This window comes from Ursus americanus, chromosome 6 (genome assembly GCF_024610735.1).
Source record: "Ursus americanus isolate L20-20 chromosome 6, mUrsAme1.1.p, whole genome shotgun sequence".
Classification (NCBI taxonomy): Eukaryota; Metazoa; Chordata; class Mammalia; order Carnivora; family Ursidae; genus Ursus; species Ursus americanus.
In genome coordinates this window covers 25,714,157-25,722,133 of record NC_142132.1, presented here as the reverse complement: position 1 = coordinate 25,722,133, position 7,977 = coordinate 25,714,157, and positions in this window count along the sequence as shown.

Genomic DNA, 7,977 nt, shown 5'->3' with positions numbered 1-7,977 from the left:
CATAAAGCAGCCTGTGCCTTTCTACTGTGCTAGTAGGAGGGGCAACCTTTGCTGGTGCCTAGTCCTCTTTCCCCTTGTCTGCATAGAATCAGGGCCCAAATGCCGTCTATCCCAGGAAGGCTAGAACAAGGCAGGGGGCCATGGGTAAGTGCTGTCCTGTGCCAGGGATCCCAGCCTCACCCAGCCATAGTCACTTCCCCTTTCATTAAAGTAAGGACCCAGGCTGAAGGGCATGGTCAGGCCATGGTTAGGCCATGTTCCCCTGGCCAGTGGGCTGGCCAGACCAAGACAGAGTCTTGGTCCTGCTAAGTAGAAGCTGTCTTCCCATCCTGTGGGAATAGAAAATGACTCAGTGTCGGGTGGGTGGACCCTTGCTTCATTGCTCCCCTTCCCCACTTCGGCAGGGAGCCGGAGCCAGGACAGGATGACAACAGCTGGCCTGCCCCCTTCTCTTCCCCTGCACCTGTTTGGGGCTAAAGTGAGGGGGCAGATGGTTGGAGCACAGTGGCCCTGCAGCCCAGGGTGTAAGGATGCCGGGGGGCAGGTGCTGGTGGGCAGATAAACATTTAACTCCACTCACATCTGCTCCTGTCTCACTCTCCCTTTCTCTGGTTGTCAGGGGCCCTAGGACATCTTCTGTGCCAAGGGTCGGGAGCCAAGACAGAAAACTGCCCAATTTCTTTCCCACTTGGCCTAGTTTTGTTTTAGCTGATGGGAGGGGTCATCTCTCCAGATACATCAGTCAGACTGGGATTTGGAGGGAGACTGGTGGGGGTGGGGTGGGTTTGAGCCCCACCAGGTCCCAGCTATGGAAGCCCACCGCAGACAATTACACACTCAGGCACACAGGCCGCAGGCAAAGCAGCCAGCTGCCAGTAGCACAGCCTGGGGGTGCCTGGGCAGCCAGGGAAGCAGGGAGGCGCTCACCCCATCCAGCTGTCCCCAGCCACCCAGCTGTCCCTGGCTTCGGCTTCGTAGGAGCAGCTGTCACCCACCTCCCAAAGGGTCAGGGGCAGAGGAGGCCCAGAAAGAGCTGGAACTGCCCCAAGCACAAGGCCTGCAGGAGAAGGTGTGAAGGGGGCCTTCCCCCCACCCCGCCCTGGTCTGCATACTCCTACACTCTGGGCACCCACAGCCACACCCTGGGCCTCACACCGCGAGCGGCTCAGAGATAGCGGCTCTCACACCCCGGCGCTGCCCTCCCGCCTTCCCCGAGAGGCGGTCACTCCTCCCCTTTCCGGGAAGGGCTGGGTGTCAGGAGCGCCTCTCCCCCACCCCACCGATGGGGGGCGGTGGCTGCTGTGGCCCAGATGTGCGCAGCCCTCCGGGAGGCGAGCGCCGGGGGGTTTCCTCCACCCGCCACCCGCGCCGCCCGAGCTCTTTCATGTCGCTGCCCTCCCCGTCCCAGCCCGGGCCGGCAGCTGCGGCCCGCTCCCCGCCCCCAGCCTCTCTCCCAGCTGTCTTTAGGGTGGGGCCGCGCAGCTGGGGAACAGCTGCAAGGCTTGGGGGGGAGGGTCGGGTGCCCCCGCAACGGCCGGAAACAGGCCGGGGGCCGGGGGCCGGGGGGGGGGGTGTTACGGTGCGGGGGGGCGGGAAGGCGAGGCCGGGGGTGGTCGGCTCCTCCGCCCCTCCCCCAGCGCATCTGGCCGGGCCAGCTGAGAGGGGCAGACCCCAGATCAAAGCCCCCTCCCGGCTTCAAAGGGCGCCCTGCGGGCGGGGCGGGCGGTGGGGCAGCCGGGAGCACCCTGCGGGCGTCGCCGCTGAGTCAGCACCCCGGGCCCCTCTCCCGAGGCGAGACCCCACCTTCTAAGCTCGCTTCTGGGTTCCTCCATTCCTGTTCACACCCACCCACTCAAGGCCCTGTCGTTGTCACCGTGCCACCTTCTCAGACGCCTTCAGTTTCTCCCATCTGAGGGTGGGGGAGAACCTAGGCATACTCTCAAGATCGAGCCTGGCCCCTGGGGGATTCCCTACCCCGCCTCTGCGTCCTGTAAATTCAGGGTGGGTGGATGGAGGGTCTGGGATATGTCGTTCCCCAACCTAGTGATCTAGGCCTACGAAGAAAGGGCTGGGGGGCGGATGTTGACCCTACTGGGGCTGCTGGGTAAAGGGAGGTAGAAAACTGATTCCCGGGTGTCCCTGGACAGACCCCACCACATTTGAGCCCCTCTTTTACAGTGAGGGTCTCCCTGTATGAGTTTGGAAAACTCTCCTGTGGAGGTGCCTTAGAAACAGTGGTCTCTAGAACCTGGGGGCCTTGTGCTGGTTCTAGAGCCCTCTGAGTCCTGTTTCTTTGAGTTAAGGGGCAAGGAAGGAAATTGACAACACTCTTAGATTGCCCCTTCCCTATACTTTGGACAAGACCCTGGGATTCAGAGATAAGATCTCATGGAGGCTGAAGGAAATGAGACAGACCAGAGAGTGGGGCAGAGGCAGCCAGGGTTGGGGGCTCATCAGGTGAGAGGTTACAGATCTGGAGCAGGAGTTGGGCTGGCCTCAAGAATATCACCTTCTTCTGGCAGCTTCTCTCTTCCTCCAACACTCTACCCTTGCCAAAGACTCTCTTCCCTTCCAGAGCAAGATGTAGTCACTCCGCTTGAATTCCTCAAGACACTGCTTCCACAGGGAAAGAAAGCTCTTACAGATAACAAATGGAAATCTGGCGGATAGAGCTTTGATCTCTACCGTATTCTCTATGGTATATGGGAATCACACCCACTGAGTGAGAGAAGCCTTCAAGAGCCCAGGCCTTCTTCCCTAAAATCCCCTGTCCCTGGCAGGAAGCTTACCCTTGAGCTCTGCACTGGAAGTCTGCATGTTTCCTCCATGGGCAACCAGTTTTCTTTAATTGCTGTGTGGTTAATTCCTCTCAACTGCAGCAAACTGGGATATTTATGACTTCCCCTTGCACTAGATCTTCAATAATTGGGTCTTTCTTGAGAAAGAACCCATCTGCTCACTGCCATAGATTATTTTTCATTATTTACATTAAGGCAAGAGGAGGGAGATGTATGGGGTGGTGTGTGGCAGAGTTTTCAACAGCTTGTAGGACGGGGTGTTAGTGCTGGCACAGGCAACATCTCAAAATTGCAGGTCAGGAGTGAATTGCAGGAGCAGGTATCTGAGACCTGAGTGTTGAGGATGGTGTGGACTTCTGGTCCACCTGGAAAAAAATGGCAGTGAGTCATGTGACACACGGATGTTTGGCTGCCTGTTTGTGAATTGGATGTTATCATTAGACACTCTCCACATCTGTGTCTGCTACAGGGCACTGAGTAGGGAGGAGGTTCGGATGCAAAATGGGCAACTAGGACCTAACACACAGGGACTCTCCAGCCACACCAAATGCCATCTCCAGCAGCTGCAACAAGCCAAGCTCCACCTATCAGATCATAGGCTTAGAGTCAGTCCTCCAGCAGCCAGGTGGCTCTGTGCCCTGGTGGCTCTGCTGAGCCCTCTGCCTGGATTGTACACCTAGACTCAGAGTTCTGCCTCTGCCGTGTGCTCCTCCCTACCCTCTCCAGGAAGGTGTGAGGAGAAATGAAATGAGGCACGTGAAGTGCCAGGTTTGTGGCTGGCACCGTCCACTTTGGGGCGTTGATAGCTCTCACAATGCTTCTGTTCTCGTGCGCCAACCACACTCCCGTGCACTTAGGACTCTCACGCGGTATTCCAACTATTGTGGTTTACATGTCAGGTTACATGCTGCAGAGCTTAACTGTCCAACTAGCCTGTGAGTCCCTGGAGGATGAGAAATATTAGTCGTCTTTGATTTTTCAGAGCCTAGGACATTGCCTGTTTCATTCATTCACTCATTTATTCATTCAACAAATAATTATTGAGGTCCTTCTAATTCTGGGTGCTGTTCCAGTGTTGGGGATACGTCAGTTAACAAAACAGACAAACTCTCTGCCCTCTTGGAGCTGATAACTTGGTGGGGAAGGGACAGATGACAAACAATAAATCAATAAATGTGAGTTGGTGATAAGTACTGTGAAGGCAGGTAAAGCAGGGTGAGGGGGTAGGGCATGCCGGGAAGGTAGGGGGGCATGGGAGTTTTATATAGGGAGATGGTTGCGGATGGTTTTACTGAGAAGGTGACATTGAGCAGATATTTCAGAATGTGGGCGCCTGGGTGGCTCCGTCAGTTAAGTGTCTGTCTTCGGCTCAGGTCATGATCCCAGGGTCCTGGGATTGAGCCCCATGTGGGGCTCTCTGTTCAGTGGGGAGTTTGCTTCTCCCTCTCCCTCTGCCCCTCCCCCAGCTTTTGCTCTCTGTCAAATAAATAAATAAAATCTTTAAAAAATTTTTTTCAGAGAGTGAGGAGGCAAGGTCTCAGGGTATTTGAAACAACAGTGTTTCAGGCAGAGGAAACAAGCGCAAAGACCAGAGGCACTTGATGCTTGTTTCAGGAAAGGCAAGGGGGTGTGCGTGGCTGGAAGGAGTGAGGGGCAAAGCAGTGAGTAATGAAGTAAAAAAGGCATGAGGGAAGGGGGCCAGGGCATGAAGCATTATAAGTGCTTTGCCTCTGCTCAAGAGATAATTTGCTGAATGAATGAACCAATGAATGAATGGTTGGGTGGACGGATGCCAAATGCTGAGGGTTTCAGGGCTCTAGGAGCTTCATAGGGGAGCCCTGTGGGCTAGAGGGTACCAGTCCATCTTCCTGGGCATATGGGACTTGAATCGTGCCCTAAAAATGAGTAAGAAAAGCACAAAAGAGGGGCAGACACTCCAGGGAGGAGGTGACTATGAGCACAGCTGGGGAAATAAAATTGCGGGGGCTTAGGTTGGGGGACATCGAGCATAGCTCTTGTGAAGCTCAGGGTCTGCGTGAGGCCACGATTAACAGATCTATAAAAAAAGATTTGGGATCAGATCAGAGGGCTCTTGAATGACAGGATAAACAGTTTGGCCTTGAGTCTCAGAGCCACAGGCCCCTGAAGACGTCTGAGCAGGGGAACTGTTTTAGAACAATGGCTCTGAGCACTAAAGGGGTGAAGGCCAGGCGGCAGGGGACAAGATGGCCACCCAGGAGGCAGAGGGAGGTCCAAGGGAAAGAGTAGGTAGGGCTGCAGGGTGCAGGCTGGCCCCCACCCAAGGACAGGAAGGGCCTCCAGGTTCCACTGCTCAGCCAAGAATGGAAGCCCGGATGAGGCCTTCTCCTTCCCCGCCAGCCGGCCATGGACCCTGGAGTCAGCAGAAAACCCTGGGCCCTGGGGAGGAGGCGGCGCCGAGCCAGAAGCTGCTGAGGGAGCACTGGCAGCAAGATGCCATTGTACGTCCGCAATCAAGATACTTCAGAGGAAATCAAAAGCACTAACTGGGGAAATGATGTGCGCGCTCGCTCGCTCTCTCTCTCTCAAACACACACACAAACTTCTGCCTCCAAAATGGGTCAAGTGAAGGCTGTGGGCGTGGGCTGGGGAGGGAGGGCTGGAAGGAGAGGAGGCCCAGGGCCCCGGAGCAGCCTGGGTGCTCGTGCCCACTCGGCCTCCTGGCATGGGGGGTGGCAGCAGCTGCAGGGTGGGGTGGGAGGGGAGGCTAAACACCCACCCCCTGCATATGGAGAATGCTCACAGCTGCCCTGCCTGCTTTGCCTTCATCAGGAGCAACTGTTTCAGGAGTGGTGGCAGGCGGGCAGGAGGGGGTGATGTGCCCATTCACAGACTGGGGGTAGGGGGGCTGCCTGCAGCTGTGCGGACACCTCCCCCAGCCCCCGAATTCCCCTTCCTCCCTCTTTCTTCCTCCCAACTTGCTGCTCTGGTAGATCTGGAGGTCCCAGGGTGGGAAAGGGGCCCAGGGAGTCAGGGTGAACCCCCAGGATCTGGGTGAATTGAGGGGAGAGTTGGGCTGGGTTGTGTGTCCCCCAACCCCCACCGCAGGATGGGCTGTTGCTTACGAACCAAAGCTCCTTATCTCTTTCTCTTCCCAAGCCATCTGTGGCGTCCAGGCGGGAAAAGTGCTCTGGCCCTGTCATCTGGACGCCCTGGAGGAGCCACATTCATATGGAAAGCCCCGGATCAGGCTTGTCCTGTGCCCCCAGACTGAATCCAAGGGGTGCAGGGGTGGCATGCCAGCAGGATTTTGAACGATTCCACCTCTTGGAAATGAGGAAGGCTGAGGAAGGGAGGCTGTTGGGCTGCAGGCTGACCAGTTGGGACTGGGGACTAGGTTCAGGGGCCGGAGTTGAAAGCCAGGCCCGAGGAGGGGTTCTGGCTGGTGTAATAGGCCCGGCCACCGAGTACGGCGGAGCCGCCTGTGCCCTACACAAGGGCACCCAGCTGAGGGACTCTCAGCTAGTGCCAAGCCTTGCACCCTGACGTGGGCCACCCTCTCCCATATGAGTCAGCAGTGGCCCAGGTGACGGGCCTGTCCAGTCTCGGGAACACGCATTCTGCTAACCAGGCAAAGAAAGAACATGGGCAGGCAGTGTCCACGTGCTTCTGTGGGCCGCCCGCCCTTCCTTCCTCCCACTGGTGGTCTGAGGAGGGAGACAAGGCTCTCTCTCTTTCATTTTGGGCCAGGGCATTGGGCGGGGGTTGCTGAGCCCAGGTGAGAATGGAGAGGCAGGTGATGCCAGGCCAGGGCCCAAGGAGCAATAGCCTCGCCAGCGTCTTTCCTTGTTGTCAGGGTGGGACCGGGCCCCCAGCCCCCTCTGCCCGTGGCCTCCAGCGCAGCCCCCACCTCGGGGGCTCCAGGAAGGGGCTCGCGCATCCCAAAGAGGGGGGTGACAAAGAGGAAGGTAGGCCTCTCGCCCACCTCCCTGTTTCCTGGAGCCTCACCCCACCACAGCTCCCAGCAGGTCACAGCCCTGCATCTAGTCAAGAGGGCATCTGGGAGAAAAATGGCCTTTCCAGTCAGTCAGAATCCCAGACAAGCCATTTTCTAACTGTGTGATGCTAGGCAAGTGACCTACCTTTGAGGGCCTTGGTTTCCCCAACTAGGAAATAGGGACAGGAATACCTATTTTGTAGGGTTACTGGAAGGATCTAGGCGGCGATTGACTAACAGGGCTAGCTGTTTGCTTAGCAAAGCCGCCCCCAGCCCTCGTAGCTTCCAGCTTCAGGTATTCCAGCAGGTTCTCCCATAAACTCTGCCTCTCCTTGACTTAGCTTGATCTCTGCAATTCTGTCATTAATATTTTATTTCTTTAGCAAACTCTTTTTGTCCCTGGGACACTGCTATTCACTCTGGGGAAGGAAACCTCCCCGTGTTCCTTTGTGCAGCAGGCTTCCTTAGCATCTTTTCTGAGCGTAGAAACCAGAAGGTGAAAAGGTACAGGCCCCTCTTCCCCTGCTGTCTGAAAGTAGAGCTTTCCGATGAAGCCTTTCACAAGCAGCAACGGTGTAAGGCAGAGTAGCCCCTGCTTTCCGAAAGTTCGCATTACGCCACTTTGCTTTTAGGCAAGACCTACACTAGTATGGTAATGGCTTTTTTTGCAAAAGCGAAAATCCTCTTCAGATTTCTTTCGGTTACTGAAAACAGGTACTAATGTAGGTCTTTCGTAACAGCGAAGTGGCGAAATGTGACCTTTCGGAAAGCGAGGAATACCTGTGTCATGGTGTGCACTTGGGGCCGGGCACCGACCCAGGCCTGGGTGCAAATCTGGTTCTGCCCTCTCTTCTGGCGTGATCTTGAGCAAGTGATTCAAGTTCTGTGAGCCCTACTGTTAATGATGTTGTTGCAAGGATTAAATAAGATAATGGCTGTGAAGTACCCAGCACAAGTGAGTGCCCCCTAACAACTTCCCTGGTCTGACTGTAGGGGCCTGGTCGGTGGTCATATGTCCACATGCACATGCGTGTGTCTGGTTCTGGGCGCACGCACACACACACACACACACACACACACACACACACACACACACGCTGTCACAGTGCTGGGCCAGTAGCTTCACTGCAGGGAGCAGGAGCTCTCTTCCCCTCCTCCCGGCCCGACTCCTGGTGCTGCAGCTTCCCTGTGTTCCGCAGTGTT